The sequence below is a fragment of the Manis pentadactyla genome, chromosome 8 (assembly GCF_030020395.1).
Source record: "Manis pentadactyla isolate mManPen7 chromosome 8, mManPen7.hap1, whole genome shotgun sequence".
Classification (NCBI taxonomy): domain Eukaryota; kingdom Metazoa; phylum Chordata; class Mammalia; order Pholidota; family Manidae; genus Manis; species Manis pentadactyla.
Window position 1 is genome coordinate 92,771,967 of NC_080026.1, and position 23,347 is coordinate 92,795,313.

The 23,347-nt window shown below is 41.8% G+C and overlaps 1 protein-coding gene across 1 annotated transcript in view; it reads left to right on the plus strand.

The window, feature by feature from the left end:
- Positions 1-235: 235 nt before the first annotated feature.
- LOC118933860 (core histone macro-H2A.2) overlaps positions 236-23,347 on the plus strand; it is a 49,102-nt gene continuing 25,990 nt past the window's right edge. The window contains exon 1 of the mRNA XM_036928777.2: positions 236-404. The gene's annotated coding sequence lies outside the window, so the exon portion shown is untranslated. The remainder of the gene's footprint in view (positions 405-23,347) is intronic.

The following is a 23,347-nucleotide window of genomic DNA, read 5'->3' on the forward strand; positions in this document are numbered from 1 at the left end:
CCTCATCTTAGCCAGTGGCCCTCGGTGCATCCTGCAGATCCGCCAGCGACGCGGAGGCCGCGCGGTCTCATCATTAATGGTCCTGAAGGACAATAGCTCATCAAGCCCCACCGAAAGCCCCCGGACCCGTCGCGGAGCCTGGGCTGGCGGGGGATGAGGCTGAGCGACTCCTCCTAGAGGTGGTTATGTGGAGAAGGAGCAACCCCTTCTCCCTCCTCCTCCTCCTCCCCCCGCTACTATCCGCGGCCCGGAGAACTGCCGCTTGCCGCCATTGACAAGCACAGATAGAACCCAAAGAAAGGCAAAGAGTCCTGCCCGGCACCGGAGCCGCGCGGGCCGAACCTGTGCCCGGGGAGCGGCGCGCGGAGGGCACCAGGCGCCCGGAGCAGGCGGCGCAGCACCAGGTGAGCCCGCCATGGCGATGGCATTATTGTTCAGGGGGCTTCGGGGTCTGGAAACAAAACGCGCCGCTGGGGCAGTGCAGGGGCCGGAGAGAACCCCCTGCCTCTATCCGCCGCCCAACCCCTACGGGCGCACCCCCACTAGCCTACCCTCCCCTCAAAAAAAAGGGAGAGAATTTCATAAATCCAGCTGCCCAACTTGCTTCCTCGGGAAATAAAGGGGGGTGCTAAAGAAGCGGTAAAATTCCTGCGGCCGGCGAGGAGCCGAGGGCATCTTGGCGATGAGGGAGGGAGGAGGAGGGACGCGGGGTCCGGCGGCCGCCCGCGGGCTAGGCTAGCCCAGGAGGGAGCGGCGGGCTCCTGGGGATGCGGAGTTTGGGGCGCAGAGGAGGGAGGAGGGAGGCGCCCGGCCGCCGAGGGGTCTGGCCCGGGGGCGGTGGGCTGCGCGGGGCCGGGGCTGGGCGCCGGCTGCTCGGGCTGACAATGGAAGGGTGCGGAGGCGCCGGGCGGAGGGAAGGGACCAGGGTCCGGGGGCGGGCCGCGCCGGCGAAGGTCAGGCCGGGGACGCGGGCGGCGGAGGCGAGGGCCGGGGGCTGCTGCGCGGCGGGCCGGGCGCCGCGGACGACCGTGAGCCCCGGGCCGGCGCGGAGGAGGGCTCGGGGCCGGGCACTCCCCTCCGGTTCCCTTTCCGGGGCGCTCGGTGCCGACGCGCGCTGCGCTTCCCCCGAGAAATGGCGGCCCCTACGCGGCTCGCTTGGGCAGTCCCGGGTGCCCGCTTTGCGCGGGAAAAAATAATAATAATAAGGAAAAAGGGAATAAAAGTAAAGTGGCTGAGACGAAGGAAAGGGCTGTGCCGAGAGCCAGGCGCGGTACGAATCGCGCGCGGGGCGCGGCGCCGGGGACCGGCCCTGCCTTCCCGCCCGCTCTCCCGGAGCACCCTGATTCCAGCCTCGCCCGCCTCCTGAAGCTCGCCTGTGGTGCCTTTCCCCGCCTTTCCTCGCGGGGGCGCCCTCCGCTCTTGCCCTCTTTGTTCTCACGACAATGGCCAAAAGGGCCAAATGTGATTCCTCCGTGCCCTTCCGTCGCTGACTGTTCCTGGCGTGAAATGGGCCACCGCGGGCCTGATTTCGGCCAGGTCACTGATTGGGTTATTGGCAGTGGCCCCAGGGTGGGCGAAAGGATGACGTGGGTGAGAAGAAATGTGCTGAGAAACCAAAGCGCGGGTCCGTGTGTTTGAAGGCTGCAGTGTGAACCACGACCCCACTACCCAGATGGCAAAGGCAGTTTACGCATTCCAGCGGCGCTGATGAACTGAGGTATCTGTCCAGCCTGTGTCCAGCTCCAGGGAATTCAAAACAGGGCCTAGGTCAAAGCCCCCCAGACTTCAGGGGCCCATTCCCCTAGAGGCAATCAGTCCACCGTGGCAAATGGCTTCCTCACTTTCTTCATTTGTGTTCGTGTAGAAATAGAATTGTACCCTCACCGGGCTGCGCAGTTGCTATTGAGACGGTTCACTAGGTGAGAGGAAAAGAAACATTAAGAGCAAAATGCGTCTTCGTTTATGGTGTTTCTTATTTAGGGTCAGTTTCTCTTTGAAACACAAATTAAGCTATGCGTAATTCTCAACTCTATAGTACTTAACTGAAAGTTCTCTTTTACCCCTTTAGAAAACTCTTTTCAAATAAATGTTCAGCCCACAAGATCTGGAACCATTCTCTTGGATTTTTAGAATTGCTTTAGTCCAAGATTATCATATAAACAAATACAGGCTCTGCCTGGAGGAAAAATTTACCTTCTTTCGAATAATTCACACCTTTATAACCTCTTTTCTGTATCCAAAATTCCTTTAAAAACATGCCCAGTTCCCCACTCCACTCTTCCTATCCTGTCACAGTTTCTCCTCACCTGGATCCATTTATTGCCATGCTTTAGACATTATTAATGGTTTCCTCTATTTCAAAACTCTGTAGAAGAATTTACCCCTTGGATCCAGAATGTTCCAAAGAGTTTGACCCATTCCATCTTGTATGTAGTTCCCAGGGAAGTTGAGGCACCTTTGGTTGGCTGTCTTCTAGTGGGTGGAACACCCTGGTAGCTATTGTCTGAGACAACTATGTCTGTGTTCACTACCTCCTGCCAGCAAAGCAGGAAGGAATCCTGTCTCAAGCAACTTTAAATGCAAGATAGCTGTAATTTGTTCAGGGGAAAGGATGTGCAAAAATTCAAACCACCTTCTTAAGAATGTTTTTCATTCTTAAGAATTAAACTCAAAGTTAGAGGCGATCTTGGGAAATACTTTTTGCACAGAAACGAACAAAGAACTTATGGTTAGAGATCATTCAAGAAGCATTCATTGAGCTCCATTATTAAACACCTCTGAATGGGGGAAGAAACTCAAATATAAACAAGTCATAGGCCCTGCTCTCAGACAGCTTGCAACCCTAAGCCTAGGAGTAAAATATATGGGCAAGTAAAACAAGGTAAGAAGTGATTAACATTGGTAAGCTCGTGGGAAGTAGGTACTTTCTTATTTTACTGACCAGTGTGTAAATTAACATAGCCAATACAGAGAGCAGTTTGACACTGTTGAAATGAATAATGTGTACATTCTGTGACCCAGCAATTCCATTTCTTGGTATGTATCTTGGAGAGGCAGGCACATTATGTTAATTCCCTTCCATTGTGGAGTTTTGGTAGTTCTAAATTGCAAATACCTAATAACCATCATAGGGAACAGCTAAATAAAATCTGGTACATCTGTCTTCTGGAAAATTAGGTAGTAGTTAAATAGAATGAAGTATGAAGTAAGTCTATTTATACTGAGACAAAAAGGTCACCAAAACATATCATTACTGAAAAAAGCAAATTGCAGCATAATACATGCTGTATGGTACCATTTATGTAAAAACAAAGCTATGCATTTCTATAAGTAAAAATGCACACATAAATGGATAGGAAAGGCATACACAAGAGCACTAAAAGAGACAAGAATTTGAGGAATTGTCCAGGAGTTTATAGTTATACTATTCACACCCATCCATAACCATTATTATAATATTTGAAATTTTACAACTTGAATTTATACATGGCTTAGATAACTAAATACAATTAACAATTTAAGAGTGATTGATAATGTGTAATAAAAGCCACAAATAAAATGCTACAACAATTTTTAAGGGGATAATAGAATTCTAGGCTGAGAGGGAGGGATTGGGCAAGGCTTCACAGAGAATGCAGTAGAATTTGGAGGGCAAAGGGTAAAAGGGGATAGGGCAAGTAGGAGGAACCCTGCTGCAGACGCAGAGCTCCAGGCAGCTCCTCCTCTTTCCTCAGTGTGATTGTGTCCATTTGTTTGCATGGCTGAGTCCTGCCCTGCCCTGCCAATGCTCAGGTTCAGGAGTGAACTAAATGAACAGTTCACAATTTCTTTCACTGCTATGGTCCTATGAATATCTTAAATAAGATTTAGAAGAAGAAAATGAGCCAGTAGAGGATATGAGTTCTAACAATGATATTGGAAGGTGGTATTTTTAAGAGGCATTTAGTGAAAACCTGAGAAAGTGGGATTTTTTTTCTCCTGGATCTACACTGAAATGTATATTGGGAATTAAGTTGGAAGGAAAGATAAGTGGTTGAGAAAATAATTCATTTCCTCCCCCAAATCACAAAAGGAACCCAAAAATGCCTTTGAAACCAATGTTTAATTAAGGCCAGTTTCACTTATTCACTCATTTAAGGAAGAGTTACTGAATGCTGAATGTGTACCTAACACTATGCTAGGTGCCATAGAGAGAAACATGCAATGGACTGTAAGATAAACAGCCCCAGACCAGGGTTCCAGAAATGGGAGGAAAGGGGCTGGTTCTAGGGCTGGGCTCACACAGACTTCATGGTCATGGGCAAGCTGTTTAATGACCACTGCCTCCTCCCAGGCCACACTTTTTATTGTGACCAAAATTAGGGGGTTTTACCAAAAGTGACTGATCACTCAAGTCCCTTTCAGTCTTGAATCATGATTTTGTCAGATCCTATGACTCTAACGTTGTGATGATTGTGAACTCTCAGGCAGATGGAATTTGGGCAATATGAGATCAGACTAGTAGTCGGAGGGGCCCAAAAGTGCCCAGCCTTGTGGAAAAACAAAAGTATTCCCTGCTGTGAGGGTTCTCAGAGATTATGTACCTCTCAGAGTTTCCCCAGGGTTAAAATTTCATTATCTGGCCTTAATACTGGCTCCTAAAATAAAAGGGGAAATAGAAAAATGTTGCTGAGTTTTCAGCCTCATATTCTGCACAGAATATCAAGCACTATGGTATTATAATACTATATAGTATTACAGCTTTTGAAATAGAGGGGAAATGTTAGTCTTCAGTCTGTGAAATCAGTTCTCTAAAACTATTTCTTTTGTGGAAATAAGTCATAAGAGCTAATGTTTATTAATTGCCTTCCTACCTGCCAGGAACTGTTCCAGGCACTTCATATGTATTAACTCATTTCATTCCTAAACAGCCTATAGGTAGGTACTATTATTATACCCATCTTGCAGGAAAGAAAAGAGAAGTTAAAAACGTGCTCACAGCTGGTGAGTGGTATTAGGACTGTAGCCCAGACAGCCTCACTACACAGCCCCACATCCTTAAATCCAGTGGAGAACAAGGAGCTGCTAGCGTTCCAGTGATTCTTGGATGTTCATTTTAATATTGGTGTATGCAAATTTGTATTTAAAACTCCTTATTTGCATCTCTGTTTTACCTATGTCAAAGGAAAGATAAAGGGTATCAGATTGAGCCACATAAAGCTGTACTTTAAACCGTCTTGTCACAAAGTCTTAAATAAGATAAATTTGGTGGTTCCTCTGAAGCCCTTACTGTTCATTTATCCATTTCATAATCCATCATACTTTGCCCGATTTATTTGACTGGCATTGCCAATTTGGACTTAGAATGAAGTAAATAATTCAAGTCAGAATTCGCATGCTTTGACAAAAATGTGTGTGGAAACGTACGTAGGACCACCAGCCCAGTTCAGGGACTTCTACTTCAGCTACTCGTGATGTCAGAGGAATTAGATAGTGTGACCATACTGTTACACCCAAAATGGCAACACATGATCTGATCAAAGATTTGGGGGATTGTGTCTGGATTAAAGAGGCAGTCCAGATAATACAGTTTAGATGCCTGAATTTGGGGTGTTGCCATAACAATAGGACACAGATATTATAAAATAGAATCAAACGTATCCTGGGAAATTCAGATCCTGTGTCGACTAGCCTGGCACTACTAACAGTGTATATACACAGAATGATGTAACTTGTACTTTTGCTTCTTCACTGTTCAATAAAGCCATTCATATTAAATGGTGATGGTAGACTACAAAAAGGTAAATTACAGTAGCTTATACAAGATGCAACCTAAACTTTTTTTTTTTTTGAGAGGGTATCTCTCATATTTATTGATCATATGGCAACCTAAACTTTTAGACAGACAATAATTCACTGGGTTCCCCACCAGAGTGCTAGACTTCCAAATTCATCAGTGCTGAATTTCAACGAAATGGCAATCAACTCAAGTGTTGTCCCCTTGCTACTAAACTGGATATTCACCCCAGCTGTTGTTTAGTAAACAGTGTAGGTTATTGTCTTGGGCTGGAGAAGAGGCAGTCCTGTAAACAAAGTAAAGTAGACTTTTCAGGTCCAGTTTCCTTTGCTGTGGTTATCGTGGGTGATGAAGTAGTGACTTCAGAGGAAGTGGACCTAGAGGGTATTATACTGCGTGGAATAAGCCTGGCAAACAAAGACGAATATTGTATGATTTCACTTATATGTGGAATCTAAAAAACAAAACAAATGAAAAAAATCAACGAATCAGAAATAGACTCAGGTGACAAAGCAGAGACTGGTGGCTGTCACTGGAGAGGGTGGTCAAGGGGTAGGTGAAGTGGATGAAGGGGATAAAGAAGTGCAGGCTTCCAATTATTAAGTAAATTAGTCACTGGGATAAAAGTATAGCCTGGGGAATATAGTCAATAATATCATAATAACTTTGTATGGTGACATATGGTGACTACACTTACCACGGTGAGCATTTCATAATGTATATAACTGTCAAATCACTAAGTTGTACTCCTAAAACCAATGTAATGTTGTATGTCAACTATACTTCAATTTTTTTTAAAAAAGAAAAGAAAAGATCACCTGGATGTGACTTAATTCTACCTGGTTGTTCCGTCTCTATGGATGTAAGTAAACCCAAAGGAGAGGTCCGAAGGAGTGACATTTTGAGCATTAGCAGCATTTTTCCAGTGGGGAAAGGACCTCAGAGGTGAGCTGGTGCAGTGGTTCCCAGACAACACTCCATAGAGCCCCGAGTTCCTTGGAGACCCAAGGCAGGAAAGGTAGGAACCCAACCGGCAAGGTTCCCAGGCACCTCCCACTCCAGCCAGGTTGGTCCCCTTCCTTCCATCTGTTTTCTGTATCAAGAGAACTTGGGGTGGGGGTGAAAAATCAGCTACGTAACGGCCACAGCTGGTCAGTGCAGGGCTGGAGTCCCCCACATACACCCTCTGACCCACTGTACCTTCCATCCCACCACCGTGATGCTCCCTAGGGGTCTCGCTCAATCCTCCCAGATGGGATGGCACCATATGGCTGCTGGTCACCCTTACCCGGCATGGTTTATGTACCATGCCAGGACCCAGGGACTATGTGGAACCCACACAGCCATGGCCAGGGGGCACCACTGCTTGTCACCAGCATTTAACACTGGAGCCATGGCCCCCAACCACTTGTCCATTGCAGTGTGGCCACTGCCTGAAAACTGACAGTAAGGAAAATAGGGTAGGGAGGAACAGGCAAGGGAAGGGACAGAGAAGGGGGGTTCTGGGGCAGTTGCCTCTGCTTACAGCACAGGCAGTTCTAGCTTTGAGAGCCCACAGCTGGCCCCACCTATGTACTTGCTGCAGGCAGTCCTGGGTGTCTGTGGAAGCCTTTCCGCTGTTATGGTACACTCCCTCCCACCCCCAAAGGGAGCCCCCACACCCCCTCCATTCCATCTAAGAAGCTCATCTCAGCTTAGACAAGCCAGTCTCCTGCTCAGAGAAGCAACAGAAGGCACTGTTTGTTTATAACAATAAACTTCATACTAATTTTAAACTATTAGATTTTTTAAGGAAACGGGGTAACTTGCCCACTGCTCCCAGTTGTCAATTCTCAAAGCAAAATGGAAACCAGGCCAGACCCAGTGAAGGGTTTTGTTTTTATATTGTTTTCCATGAATAAATAGATTCAGGAAGGCAAATGGGCGCATTTTCTTCAGGCGTACATTACTAAGATCCAAAGAGAACTAGAATCATTTTTACTCATTCATTTGTATTCATTTCTTATCCAACTAATACCATATTTATATTAGAAAATAACAGAAGGCTATTAATGAAAAAACCCAGTGTATATCAACAACTTGTACTTTTCTCTTTAAGCAAAAACTTGAGCTCAGGTTGAACAAAGACAGCAATAGCAGCAGGTAGCCTAAATCCACCCCTGTCTGCCCCCACCCCATCCTCCCTGCTTTGTTCTCTCCCTTCTCCCCATCCCCTCTAGAATGCCTGAGATGGGCACAGTCTCTGCCTCTGAATTATAAAGACTGTGCTGGCAGTTAAAAGTTTCCCCTAGATTATTCCAGGACATGACCTGAAATACTTTTTTAAAAGGGAATGACTTGTAATCCGATAATATAATTTTTAAAAATTGGGTTAATGCTTGGTTCTAACATTCATCATTGGTTAATTTGGTGAATTTGATCTGTGTGTCATTTTGATGAAATTGCATTTGATATAGCTCTTTATGTTATAAATTGTTAATGTACTTTAACATATATGATGATAAAATTATTGACTATTCTCATTCACTTAAAGGTGGCCTTGAAAGAAAATGGTTTGAAAAGTATTACTTGTGCAATAATGATTTGCCCTTGGAGTTCATAAATGGAAGTGTAATAGAGCAAGTGATTTAGCTAGTCTTACTGAAAATGGTTTTTACAGCTCCAAATAATACTAACAAACTAGTATTATTTTAATACAGTATTTAGGATGAGAATTCTATTAGGCTGAGAGTTTTTTACATACCTTTTAAAAATATACTTCTACATATAGTTAATACATTTACATTGAATTCCCTTATTCCTCCTTAGTTCTATTTCATCTCATCTTATTCTCCCAAAGGATAGTTTTGAACTGACAGAGTAAAGATGCTATATGGCATTGTTTGCTTCATTTTTCCATAAATATTTACAAAATAAAATATTCTGAAGCACAATACTACAAATGAGGGAAATATCATGGGGACTAAAAAATGAATAAATTGAATAAATTTCAGCAATTTTAAAACAGTACACAAATCTATTAGGGGATGGCACCATCAATTTCATGTTCTTGAACATTTCAGAAAGCAGTATTTAAAGTTTTTTAAAAATTCATTTCTATCATTAAAAAGCTGTAAGACCTCCTGTTTCTAGATTTAAAATAATGTATATGAAAGCATTTTGATTTGTATACTTCTGAAGAAAATGATCTCAAAAGAGTGCTTTAAAATAAGCTGTCTTAAAATCCCAGGTCCTTTATCAGGCTGGTTTATTGGCCCAACCAAACCTCACCTGTGACACGCTGGCCTGTGGTTTTTGCCCACAGTCCCAAGTGACTGACTGCCCTCTCTTCTCAGAAGCTGCTTTGCAGAAGCTTAACTGCAGAAAAATGGTCATTTAAATCAAGATATCTGGTGGTTTATAACACCATCTTGCTGATTCAGTAGAGTTTGTCATGTTCCTCGCCAGCTTCCATATCAAAAAAATTTCAAGAAGTTGTTTGAAGCATAAAAAATCAGTTACTCTTTATCAGCTCCTTATGCTTGAGAAAGAACTTACTTAAATTAAAAGAAAATACTGGTTTAAAGAAATCAGACTATTGTGTCTTTTCATGAAGGCAGTCAGTGTATTAAGTAAAATTTGTTCTCCACGAAAAGGAATTCATTCAAAAAGTGCAAATGCTTAGGATTTTTCCTTTCTTTGTTCTCTTCCCTTCTGGAATTACAGTATAATTCTAAATACTGTTTATAGGAATTCCATATACTATCATCAGACAAATATAGACAAACTGAATTTGATTCTATTATATTAATGAGTCTTATATAATCACTTAATGTAAAATTTTATATTCTTCAATTATCTCAAGACCAGTTAGTTTCTAATGACTCACCTGGTGATGTAAGTGATCTAAATTTTTCAATATGACATTATTACTCAGTTATAAAACAGTTGAGCTTTTTCTCCTTACCAACACACTCATTTCTAGGCTAATTTCCAAATGATGTTTGTTAAAATGCTAAATTAAATAACACTTTCAGTTTCCAGTTCAAAATGATCGCCTGGGCACATGTGCTTTCCTTCGCTATAGAGAGCCCACAAGAATAATGGTAAAGAATTTCTAAGAAAGTAAACACTTAACAAAGGAGCAGGGGTTGGTGTTGGTCATCAGCAGATGGCAGATTGCAGCAAATTTCTGAAACACTGAAAGTGCACAGGACCATGTGGACAACATCACAGGGAAAACCACAACTAAGAGTGAAAGCAAGAGGTTGCTGTACAGAAGGTGGGTAGGATTAGAAAGGGGCAATCATTGAAAATCTGTTTCCAGAACAGCTGCGTGAACTGGCCTCTCTCCTCGCTCCCCTACACCTAGTCCAGTTTCTGGAAATCTCTGGAAATCTGGCATTTACTCCCTCCACCACCACCCCCAAAAAAAACACTAAAACAGGTTTTTATCTCTAAAGAAATTGAACAACTACTGGGCAGGTCTAGAATTTCTAGGATGGATAAAGCTCCACAAAGTAAAGCTCCCCAACTCTAGCATTGTGGGCTCTCAGTTCCTAAGTGGGCACTCTAAGGGCAAGCCTGCTAATTTACATACCCTGCATATGAACCCAGAGTTCCCAGACAGGAACCATGCCTACCAAACAATAAATGAGGAAAGCTTTTCTATCTGCTTATAATAATCAACTTAGCCTTTCATTCTTAAATATGAATGCATGAACAGAGATCACCAGACATTTAAGGAAAGCCAACATAAAAGAGAAAGATTAAAATAGAAACCTAGGACAACTGACTGGATATAATTACAGAACAGAAGTTGACATAAACACGTCCTAACTAGTTTCAGAGAGATTTGAAGATATGGTGCATTCATGAAAGAACAGGATGCTATGAAAAAGGAACAGTCAAAAAACCAAAAAGGGTTCTTAGAAATTACAAATAGGATTACCAAACTTGGATATTAAAGGGAGTGAAAAAATAGAAGGAAAAGGACAAGAGACTTGGAGCGGCAATCCAGGAGGTCCAACACCTGGTTTACAGGCATCCCAGTAAGAGACAAGAAAAGGGAGAAGTGGGAGAAATAGAGATGGGAGAAAATAACCAAATACATAACAGAAAATTCCCAGATATAAAACAAATGAGTCTTCTGATTGAATGGGCTTATTGCCAAGTGCTAAGCAGGATGAATGGGGTGGGGGAGGATGCATACCTGAACACATCCTTGTGAGATTTTACAACATAAAGAGAAAATCTAAAAGCTTGGGTGGGGGGTGCCAAACTTATCTTTGACAGTGGATGCTAAAAATGATGGATCAATGGCTTCAAAATGTTGAAGCAAAATGATCTTGTTGCTAAAAATTATGTACCCCACCAAATGATAATCCAAAGATCATTCAATAAAGACAATTAGATTTGTGTAAGAAAAGAAAATTTACTTCATTGTACTGTCTCCGAAGAGCTCCATGAGACAGAAACAAGAAAACAGGGAGAAAGCCAAGAAAGAGGAAGTTGTGGGATCAGGGATGAGCCAGGAAGACAGTCCCAGGATGACTGCTGGGCAAAACCATCATTTCAAACTGGAGCCTGAGGTCATAGGGCTTCAGGATAAATGTCTCTGGGAAGAAAGTGGCCCCTGCAAAGAACAGTATGATTGAGAGGCTGGGTGGTTTTTAGGATATGGTAAAGGCACATTTCTCTTTCTTTTCTGTCAACAAGAACAAAGGAAAGTACAGTTGGTCCTCATTATTCATGGATTCCGTATTTGCAAATTCACCTATTCACTAAAATTTATTTGTAACCCCAAAATCAGTACTCATGCACTTTTTCAATCATTCAAGGACACACAAAGAGCAGCAAAAAATTTGAGCCATCCATCATATACTTCCCATCTAAGGTCAAGAAAACTCCATGCTCTGCCTTCTTGTTTCATCTCTCACACTGTAAACTGGTGTCCTTTTCATGTTCTGTTTAGTGCCACAGTTTTCATATTCTTATGCTTTCTATTGGGGATTGCACTATTTAAAATGGCCCCCGAGCCTAGTCCTGAGGCACAGTCTGGTGTTCCTAAGCACAAGAAGGTTGCAATGTGCCTGCTGGAGAAAATTCATGTTAGGGTTCATTCAGGGCTAAGTTGTAGTGCTATTTGCTGTGAGTTCAATGTTAATGAATCAACAGTACTTATTAAATAAGGTGTTTTTAAACTGAAACACACATAAAACAAGGTTATGAACTGATGTGTCAATAAAAACATGACCAGTGGCTCGTATCAGCCTACTCCTGGTTTCCCTAGGAGCAGTACATAGTTCACTGGTCACTAACCCAGTGTTCCTGGTTTCTTTATGAACAGAACTACTGCACCTAACAAAATTTGACTGTAGTTAGTAACTTTGGGATTGGAGGGAAGCTATACAAGAAAGATATGCTCCAAATGTGAAGCCAAGTGAAATGTGGAATGATTTTGAACAACATATTTTTCAGAACAGAGAGAAGCCATTTCTTGATAGTAAGACCCTGGTCCTGGGTTTGGACCTCAGAGAAGGAACTATGAGGCTAGCACCCCACTCAGTCCTACAGGGAACAATATTTCCAAAGTCTTCATCATATAAATGCTGCTGATGGGCTCTCTGCTTTCAAAACAAACCAGAGAGAAAAGGACAATTTCATTTGTGATTACAGAGCAAAATAGAAATGTTACAAATTGGGACCATGGAAAGTATGGAAGACAGAGGTAGAAATAGAGAGGTTAGCAGAGAGGAGTGGACCAGGACAGGCTAATCCTCATCTTACCTCACAGTGACGCAAAAGGTAACACTTAAAGTTGGAGTCAGAAATAGAGATTGAATTGTGTTACTTAGAGTTTCCAAGGTAATCAGTGGAAGAGAGAAAAATGAAAATATAATGTCAATAATTGGAAAGGGGGAGAGAAGGGTGAGTTCTCGTCCTTCTTAAATAGGCATTGATAGAGACTGTCTAAAAGTGAAAATAAATGGAGAAGTAGAGGTATAAACATTAGTTGTGAAGGTAACCAGCAGAACTAAGATTAACATTGGTTATCTGGAATGCCTCTGGAAGTGACATTGGGGTAAAAAGAGCAGAGTGGGCGACTGTTGCTTTTCATTTATGCATTTCTTTACCTGTGTGCTTTATTTTACTATGTGCAAGTACTACTTAGGTTTAAAAGTAAACTCAAAATTTTAAATAAAATTTCTTTAACTTTCTTGTTTTCCTTGCTTTAAAGTGACCTTGAGGAAGTCACAATTCTGTGTTTCAGCCTGTTGGTGAAGAGTCCTAACAGAAGTTCCCAAACTTTCTCAGTTCACAGAGAAGTTCCCAAACTTTCTCAGTTCACAGAGAACTTAGTGTCTTATTTTTTTCTCAGAGCCCCTAGGCCAAAAGAAATGCCCATCAGTTCCATTATTAAGTGTTTAGGTCCAAACAACTTAATAAGTATTTATGTCCTAACAATGTTTGAAAAATATATAAATGCATGAATTAGAATAAAAAAAGAATATTTTTATCTCATTCTTAAATAACCACACTGAATTACAAATAGGATGTGTGCACCTGGTGGGCACCGCACAACTTCCCAAACCTTAGAATCAGATTGAATACCACCACTGTCATTTGCTGTTCCACATTGATTTTTTTTTACCAGAAACTTGCTTTTAATCACAGCAACAGCCAAAACTCAGCTTTGCAGAGATGCATCATCAAAAAAGGAAGCCAGTGCAATCTACAGTGAATCACTGGTAGAACCACTGTGAGCCAGTAGTTGTGGGATCCAACAGAGACTGAATATCACTGTATTGCCCTGGAACGTGTAAACATTTGCTGCCGTGACCCAGGGTGCCTTAGTGCACAGTTTGGGAACCATGTCCCCAGCATCTATTTGAAACTTTATTATTATGGTTTATCTTGCAACTTCATTGGAAAATATTTGAGATCAAAGACCATGTATATTTCACATCTAATGTAGTTTCTTGTTCAATAATAAGTACACCATAAATATTGTCTATCACTGAATCTATGATGTCATAGATTGCAAGATGCATACTGATTCTACAGATAGTAAAATGTAAAAAAAGAATTTGTAAAAAGCAACATAAAATCAATGAAATACAGTAGTGGGCTGGTGTAAATGTATTGCCTTTATCTAAGTCATTGCTGCAATTTAATATTTACCCTTGTGATATCTGTAAAATCTAGCTCACCGGTGTCCTTATGGGCTTGAAACCCCATCATAGAAGAAATCATAAAACAACATAGTCCGAATATGCCCTTTTCCCCAGCACATGCAAAATCAGTTTTGTTCTTGCAACTGCTGTCCTCTGGGAGGTAAAAGGACGCAAGAAAGCAGCCCTGCATTCTCCCCTCTTCCCTGAGTTTTGAGTTTTATTTTCCTGTAGCCCGCTATTACCATGCTTATTAAAACTGCCCCATTGACTTAAAAGACTTTATATGTTGGCTTTTTTGGGTCTCTCGGATATGAAGGGACAGGTATACTGCAGATCCAGGTGTCTGGCCTGGTTCCCAGTTCTCTTGAATAGCCGAGAAGGGCCTGGAGGATGGCCCACCTGAGTATGGCCACATGGCCTCCAGAGGACGCCCACATATGCCTATAACCACTTGAAGAGCTTCATTCAGCCATATTTTTTCTTCAAACATGTAAACAAACAATGTACTAATGTCCGTAAGTTTTGCCTAATTAGAGCAAAATTTGTTTAGAGCAGAAGGTAAATAAATGTAAACATGTAAGTATTAGTCTCATGGAAACATTTCACATTGCAATAGTTCTTTGCTCTTTAGATGAGAGGCCCTATGCAGAGTTTCAGATTCACAGGAAGTAGACGAACACCTGTTCAAGTTTTTAATTCCTGATTTTAATTCCTGGATAGAATCAGGGGAAGGGGTGGCCTGGAAAAGAAGAAAGTTAGGGGTTATTATTTCTCACAACTCCAGGCAAAGGCCAGCAAGGCTGGAGTCAGGGCTGGTCTTTAGAAAGAAGGGTCTTCTCTGGAGTGGTCCCAGGAGGCACAGCACTTCCTGCCCAATGTGGGTTCTGGAAGGCATGACATGTCAGCTCCCTTCAGCCTTCTCCCCGCTTCTCTAAGGGGTCCTGGGTATGCTCTGATTCTTAGAATGTACAGGGGCCTACCAGGCCTTGGAACCCAGAAACTAGGTGCCCGCCTGCTTAAACTCAGCACAGTGCCTGAAAAATGGGTTCTCCGGGCACAAATAACTGTCCAGCCCCATTAAAGCACATACGATGGTCAGTCTCACACTTAGATTTCAAATGAAGCTGCATCCCCAGCTCTGTCTGAAGCCCTAAACTTAAAGGAAAGTCTGGAAACCAGAGAAAGAAAGTCATCACAAAAATGCTGTTAGATGATCCCTACATTATACAATATTCAGCTGGGCTGTTTCTTCATTTAATCTAACCCTGGTCTTCCTTACTTGGCTATTTTATCCTCAAGAGTGTTTTAGGCATCAGTTCCCTAAAGTCACCTGTTTTCTTCTCCTGCCAGTCCTGATTGCCAATTTTGGGGGAAATTTGTGACTCCTTTGGCTGACATTGGGCAAGTCCCTGAGTGGCTTTATCATGCATACCTACTCATTCTCTGGCTATTTTCATTTGAGAAAAATGTGGTGGGGGTTTGGGGTAGATAAAGGGATCCTGCCCTTGTGGCATTTGTGCTCCATGCAGCCTTCTCTCTGTTGGCAAGGGAGTTCATGACCATCCAGCTTGCACTTCATCCACAGGGCATTGTCCACCCTGGGTGGGCTTTTGGGTGGTTTCCTTGGCAACCAGACCTACCAATCCTTCCTCTTCCCCCACTCGCCAGTAACTGAAAAAAGCACATAATTGGCTTAGTGGAGTCACCAATACTAATACATCTTCATGAACTGGCACAGGCTCTTAACTCTTTAGAACTCATTTCCTAAAGGGACTAAGCTTCTTTCCAGAACCATTTGAAAGTGCATTTCACAAAAAATTGAAATGTTTAACACCAGAAGGACCTTCAGGATCAGTTTGTTACCTCCCTATTTTACAGGCTCACTCCAATGAAACACAGAGCTCACATAGCTAGTTATGTAGAAATGGGACCACGCCCAGGGCCTCCTGCTCCTGGCCTAGCTCTTTCCACGATACTAGGAGCCACCTCCACTCTGAATACTACCACCAGCTAGCGAACATGCGTGGTGTAGGTCTCTGAGGGTGGGAACCTTCTCACACTGCATGTGTCCCCTGTCCCGTGGGACAGTGATGACAAACTGCCGGTTCTCCAGACATTTACCAATGCCTTACCTACATTTCCTTAACTTGGATGGTTATAATCCTAACATGCAGTTGCATGCTTCTTCAGACAGGACATCTGTGAGTGGATGTATTAGAGTCAGCAGCCTCCGACATCAGAAGCACGGAAAATGTGCAAGTTCTAAAAATGGTGTTATTGTTTTATTCTTGTGCCTTACTGTGAAAGAAAAATATTCTTAGGCTATTTGCTCATCTTTGCCTGTACTTAACTCTGATGAATACCTACATCTTTTAGTGGCAAACAAAACATAAAATTGGAGCATAGTAAGTATGTATGAGCACTTTAAAATAATGTACGTGAAGTATGTAATAAAATGCCTCAAACTCACATCATTCATCTCAGGGATAGAAGGGTGTTGAGAATGGGGTTTATTGCTAATTTCTTAGTTTTTATATAAAACTCAGTCATAACTAAGTAATCAGATACTTTAGAAAATTGAACTCTGTTCATTCCTCTACCCAGATTAAATATATCCCAGTTTTGGATCTGTCGTATTAACCCTGCATTCACTTTCTTCCATCATATTTCCAGTCACTTTCTTAGGCCTTTTCTTTGCCATCTTGGCTGTTGGTAAACTGGCCGAGCCAGAACTGGAGACAGCTGCCTCAACAGATAGAACCAATGTCAGTTTGTTTTTGACTTTCTCACTTTCCATCCCCAAATGAAATGGCCACCGAGAATGGCATTGCCCTTGGAGCAGAGAGCTTTGATTCATTAGTACATTTCCAGAATTTTCTGTTTCCTTTTCTTTGGTCCTGCTAACTTGTCCTTTGTATTTTGCTTTTACTTAATCTGGATTGTATCCCAGTTTTTGGTCACCATAATCCCTCAACCAACAAGTTGAGCTCTGATACAATTCTCTAAACTAGTTTTAGCCTTACAAAGACTTTCAGAAGTATATGATATTTTTTTATATCATTAATGTACAATTACTTGAACATTATGGTTACTAGACTCCCCCTATTATCAAGTCCCCCCCAACATACCCCATTACAGTCACTGTCCACAAGCATAGTAAAATGCTATAGAATCATTACTTGTCTTCTCTGTATATACTGCCTTTCCCATGTCCCCCCTGCCCCCAGCTACATTATGTGTGCTAATCATGATGCCCCTTTTCCCCCTTATCCCTCCCTTCCCACCCATCCTCCCCAGTCCCTTTCCCTTTGGTAACTGTTAGTCCATTCTTGGGTTCTGTGAGTCTGCTGCTGTTTTGTTCCTTCAGTTTTTTCTTTGTTGTTATACTCCACAGATGAGTGAAATCATTTGATCCTTGTCTTTCTCCACCTGGCTTATTTCACTGAGCATAATACCCTCTAGCTCCATCCATGTTGTTGCAAATGGTAGGATTTGTTTTCTTCTTATGGCTGAATAATATTCCATTGTGTATATGTACCACATCTTCTTTATCCATTCATCTACTGATGGACACTTAGGTTGCTTCCATGTCTTGGCTATTGTAAATAGTGCTGCGATAAACATAGGGGTGCATCTGTCTTTTTCAAACTGGGCTGCTGCATTCTTAGGGTAAATTCCTAGGAGTGGAATTCCTGGGTCAAATGGTATTTCTATTTTGAGCTTTTTGAGGAACCTCCATACTGCTTTCCACAATGGTTGAACTAATTTACATTCCCACCAGCAGTGTAGGAGGGTTCCCCTTTCTCCACATTCTCGCCAACATTTGTTGTTGTTTGTCTTTTGGATGTTGGCCATCCTAACTGGTGTGAGGTGATATCTCATTGTGGTTTTAATTTTCATTTCTCTGATGATTAGCAATGTGGAGCATCTTTTCATGTGCCTGTTGGCCATCTGAATTTCTTCTTTGGAGAAGTGTCTGTCTGTTCAGCAACTCTGCCCATTTTTTAATTGCTTGTTTGCTTTTTGTTTGATGAGGTGTCTGAGCTCTTTATATAATTTGAATATCAACCCCTTGTCAGATATGTCATTTATGAATATATTCTCCCATACTGTAGGATGTCTTTTTGTTCTACTGATGGTATCCTTTGCTGTACAGAAGCTTTTTAGTTTGATATAGTCCCACTTGTTCATTTTTGCTTTTGCTTCCGTTGCCCAGGGAGATATGTTCATGAAGAAGTTGCTCATGTTTATGTCCAAGAGATTTTTGCCTATATTTTTTTCTAAGAGTTTTATGGTTTCATGACTTACATTCAGGTCTTTGATCCATTTTGAGTTTACTTTTGTGTATGGGGTTAGACAATGATCCAATTTCATTCTCTTACATGTAGCTGTCCAGTTTTGCCAGCACCATCTGTTGAAGAGACTGTAATTTCCCCATTGTATATCCGAGGCTCCTTTATCATATATATTAATTGACCATATATGCTTGGGTTTATATCTGGACTCTCTATTCTGTTCCACTGGTTTATGGGTCTGTTCTTGTGCCAGTACCAAGTTGTCTTGATTACTGTGACTTTGTAGTAGAGCTTGAAGTCAGGCAGTGTAATTTCCCTGCTTTTTTCTTTCTTCTCAGGTTTGCTTTGGCTATTTGGGGTCTTTTGTCTTTCCATATAAATTTTAGAACTGTTTGCTCTAGTCCATAGTTAAAGTTTGGAAAACTTAAAGGAGGAAGGTCTTTCACTTCCTTGGTTAGGTTTATTCCTAGGTATTTTATTCTTTTTGATGCAATTGTGAATGGAATTGTTTTCCTGATTTCTCTTTCTGCTAGTTCATCGTTAGTGTATAGGAATGCAACAGATTTCTTTGTATTAATTTTGTATCCCGCAACTTTGCTGAATTCAGATATTAGACTTAGTAGTTTTGGAGGGGATTCTTAAGGGTTTTTAATGTACAATATTATGACATCTGCAAACAAGGACAGTTTAACTTCTTCCTTGCCAATCTGGATGCCTTTTATTTCTTTGTGTTTTCAGATTGCCATGGCAAGGACCTCCAGTACTATGTTGAATAAAAGTGGGGAGAGTGGGCATCCTTGTCTTGTTCCCAATCTTAAAGGAAAAGCTTTCAGCTTCTCGCTGTTAAGTATAATGTTGGCTGTGGGTTTGTTATATATGGCCTTTATTATGTTGAGGTACTTGCCCTCTATACCCATTTTGTTGAGAGTTTTTACCATAAATGGATATTGAATTTTGTCAAATGCTTTTTCAGCATCTATGGAGATGATCATGTGGTTTTTGTCCTTTTTATTGATGTGGTGGATGATGTTGATGGATTTTTGAATGCTGTACTGTCCTTGCATCCCTGGGATGAATCACACTTGATCATGATGGATGATCTTTTTGATGTATTTTTGAATTCGGTTTGGTAATATTCTGTTGAGTATTTTCACATCTGTGTTCATCAGGGATACTGGTCTGTAATTTTCTTTTTTTGTGGTGTCTTTGCCTGCTTTTGGTATCAGAGTGATGTTGGCCTTGTAGAATGAGTTTGGGAGTATTCCCTCCTCTTCTACATTTTGGAAAACTTTAAGGAGGATGGTTATTAGGTCTTCACTAAATGTTTGATAAAATTCAGCAGTGAAACCATCTGGTACAGGGGTTTTGTTCTGAGGTAGTTTTTTGATCATCAATTCAATTTCTTTGCTGGTAATTGGTCTATTCAGATTTTCTGTTTCTTCCTGGGTCAGCCTTGGAAGGTTGTATTTTTCTAGAAAGTTGTCCATTACATCTAGATTATCCAGTTTATTACCATATAATTTTTCATAGTGTTCTCTAATACTTCTTTGTATTTCTGTGGTGTCAGTAGTGATTTTTCCTTTCTCATTTCTGATTCAGTTTATGTGTGTAGACTCTCTTTTTTTCTTGATAAGTCTGGCTAGGGGTTTATCTCTTTTGTTTATTTTCTTGAAGAACCAGCTCCTGCTTTCATTGATTCTTTCAATTGTTTAATTCTTCTCAATATTATTTATTTCTGCTTTAATCTTTATTATGTCCCTCCTTCTACTGACTTTGGGCCTCATTTGTTCTTCCTTTTCTAGTTTCATTAATTGTGAGTTTAGACTGTTCATTTGGGATAGTTCTTCTTTCCTGAGGTAGGCCTGTATTGCAGTATATTTCCCTGTTAGCATGGCCTTCGCTGCATCCCACAGATTTTGTGTTGTTGAATTATTGTTGTCATATGTCTCCATATATTGCTTGATCTCTGTTTTTATTTGGTCATTGATCCATTGATTATTTAGGAGCATGTTATTAAGCCTCCATGTGTTTGTGGGCTTTTTCATTTTCTTTGTGTAATTTATTTCTAGTTTCATACCTCTGTGATCTGAGAAGCTTGTTGGTACAATTTCAATCTTTTTTAATTTACTGAGGTTCTTTTTGTGGCCTAGTATATGATCTATTCTTGAAACTGTTCCGTGTGCACTTGAGAAGAATGTGTATCCTGTTGCTTTTGGATGGAGTGCTCTGTAGATATCTGTTAGGTCCATCTGTTCTAATATGTTGTTCAGTGCCTCTGTCTCTTATTTTCTGTCTGGTTGATCTGTCCTTTGGAGTGAGTGGTGTGTTGAAGTCTCCTAAGATGAATGTATTGCATTCTATTTCCCCCTTTAATTCTGTTAGTATTTGTTTCACATATGTAGGTGAGCCTGTGTTGGGTGCATAGATATTTATAATAGTTATATCCTCTTGTTGGACTGACCCCTTTATCATTATGTAATGTCCTTCTTTGTCTCTTATTATTTTCTTTGTTTTAAGTCTGTTGTGTCTGATACAAGTACTGCAACTCCTGCTTTTTTCTCCCTGTTAGTTGCATGAAATATCTTTTTCCATCCCTTGACTTTCAGTCTGTATATGTCTTTGGGTTTGAAGTGAGTTTCTTGTAGGCAGCATATAGACGGGTCTTGTTTTTTAATCCACTCAGTGACTCTATGTCTTTTGATTGGTGCATTCAGACCATTTACATTTAGGGTGATTATCAATAGGTATGTACTTATTTCCTTTGCGGGCTTTAGATTCGTGGTTACCAAAGGTTCAAGGGTAGTTCCCTTACTATCTAACAGTCTAATTTAACTCACTTAATGTGCTATTGCAAACACAACCTAAAGGTTCTTTTTTTTTTTCCTCCTTTTTCTTCCTCTTCCATTCTTTGTATGTTATGAATCATACTCTGTACTCTGTGTATCCCTTGGGTGACATCTATTTAGCCTTAGGAATACTTCCATCTATAGTAGGCCTTCCAAAATGCACCGTGACGGTGGTTTGTGGTAGATAAATTCTCTCAACTTTTTCTTATCTGAAAATTGTTTACTCCCTCCTTCAAATTTAAATAACCTTGCTGGGTAGAGTATTCTTGGTTCAAGGCCCTCCTGCTTCATTGCATTAAATATATCATGCCACTCCCTTCTGTCCTGTAAGGTTTCTGCTGAGAAATCTGATGATAGCCTGATGGGTTTTCCTTTGTATGTGATCTTTTTTCTCTCTCTGGCTGCTTTTAAAAGTCTGCCTTTATCCTTTATCTTTGACATTTTAATTATATGTCTTGATGTTGTCTTCCTTGGGTCCCTTGTGTTGGGAGATCTGTGGATCTCCATGGCCTGAGAGACTATCTCCTTCCCCAGATTGGGGAAGTTTTCAGCAATTACCTCCTCAATGACACTTTATATCCCTTTTTCTCTCTCTTCTTCTGGGACCCCTATTACGTGAATATTGTTCCGTTTGGATTGGTCACATAGTTCTCTCAATATTCTTTCATTCTTAGAGATTCTTTTTTCTCTCTGTGCCTCAGCTTCTTTGTATTCCTCTTCTCTAATTTCTATTCTATTTACTGTCTCTTCTACTACATCTAATCTGCTTTTAAATCCCTTCATTGTATGTTTCATTTCAGATATGGAATTTCTTAATTATTGAATCTCCGACTTAAATTTGTTCCTGAGTTTTTGAATATTTTTTTGTACCTCCATAACCATGTTTATGATTTTTATTTTGAACTCTCTTTCAGGCAGATTGGTGAGTTCAGATTCATTTGGTCATTTTTCTGGGGTTTGTGAGATTTTGGTCTGAACCATGTTTTTTTGACGTTTCATATTTCTGTGTGGTGCCCACTAATGCCCAGAAGCTCCAAGCTCGGGTGTTGCTCAGGCCATAGAGTGAGGTTGGGGGACGCAGGGGAGCAGAGCTGGTGCCTGGGGGGAGGAAAGATCTGTTTCCTGATTCCCGTCTGCGGCGCCTGTCTCCAGTGTCAGGGCCAGTGGGCCAAGCACACAGGTGTTATCCTCTGTGCTTTTTGGCTCTAGGTGTTGTAGGTGGGGCCTTCCTCTGGCTGGCCTGATGGCAGCGCAGTGACAGCCGGTTTGTGAACCGTTTGTGAACTGGTGCTGGCAGGGCAGGAGGAAGGCTCCGCAGGCTGCATGTCACAGTGGGGGCCTCGGGGCTGAGCAGCCAGCCAGGGGGATGGAGCGCCTGAAGCGCCTCAAAGTTCCCAATCTGCCTGGCAGAGCTCGCTCAGCCAGCCTTGTCCAGCTCTCCCCTCCCCCGCGCACCAAGCTCCGTGTAAGCCCCGCCCCTTCAGCAGTCCTCTCGCTGCTGCTCGGAAGCCTCTCAGACCGCCTGCCTTTCCTCCATCACAGAGCGGCTGGACGAGGATCCCGTCCTCCACAAACGGCCGGAATGTCAGTCTCTCAAGCACTCCGCCTGTCTGAGCTCCCTAACGTCCAGAGCACCACACAGCGTAGGTTTCTGCTCGCAAAGCAGGTCTCCAGGGCAGGGAGTTCCGCAGTCCCAGGCCTCCACCCCCTCCCCTGCTCCGTTTCTCTTCCTCCTGCCACTGAGCTGAGGTGGGGGAAGGGCTCGGGTCCCGCCGGATCAAGGCCTTTGTATGTTACCCTGTTTCGGGAGGTCCGCTCTGTTCCTAAGGTCTGTAGGCAGTCAGTTAGCTCTCTTTCTTGTTGCTGTTTTAAGGTTAATTGTATCAGTTAACTACATTTTCATCTTATTTGTGGTTTTGGTTGGCATTCTCCGTCTCACCTCTCATGCCGCCATCTTTAATCTCCATATATGATGTTATTTTATCTTCACACAAAAGATAGCTTCCTGAAATAAAAATGGATTATATACATGTGTCTCTATTCATTGTACCACAGTTGCTGCTTCATAGTGATGCCGTTTTTTCCCCAAATCAACCTGTATTACCCATTCTAAGCAGCAGAAACTTGGGCTGCATTATAGCTTTTAATCTGCTATGTTCGGTTACTCTGCATTAACATAGTCAATAAAACTGCCTCTTCAGGCATGTGTCTCTTTTTAAGAATGCTACATTATTGGAGAATCTAGGAAAGTGTTTCCATCTGAGAGGTCACATT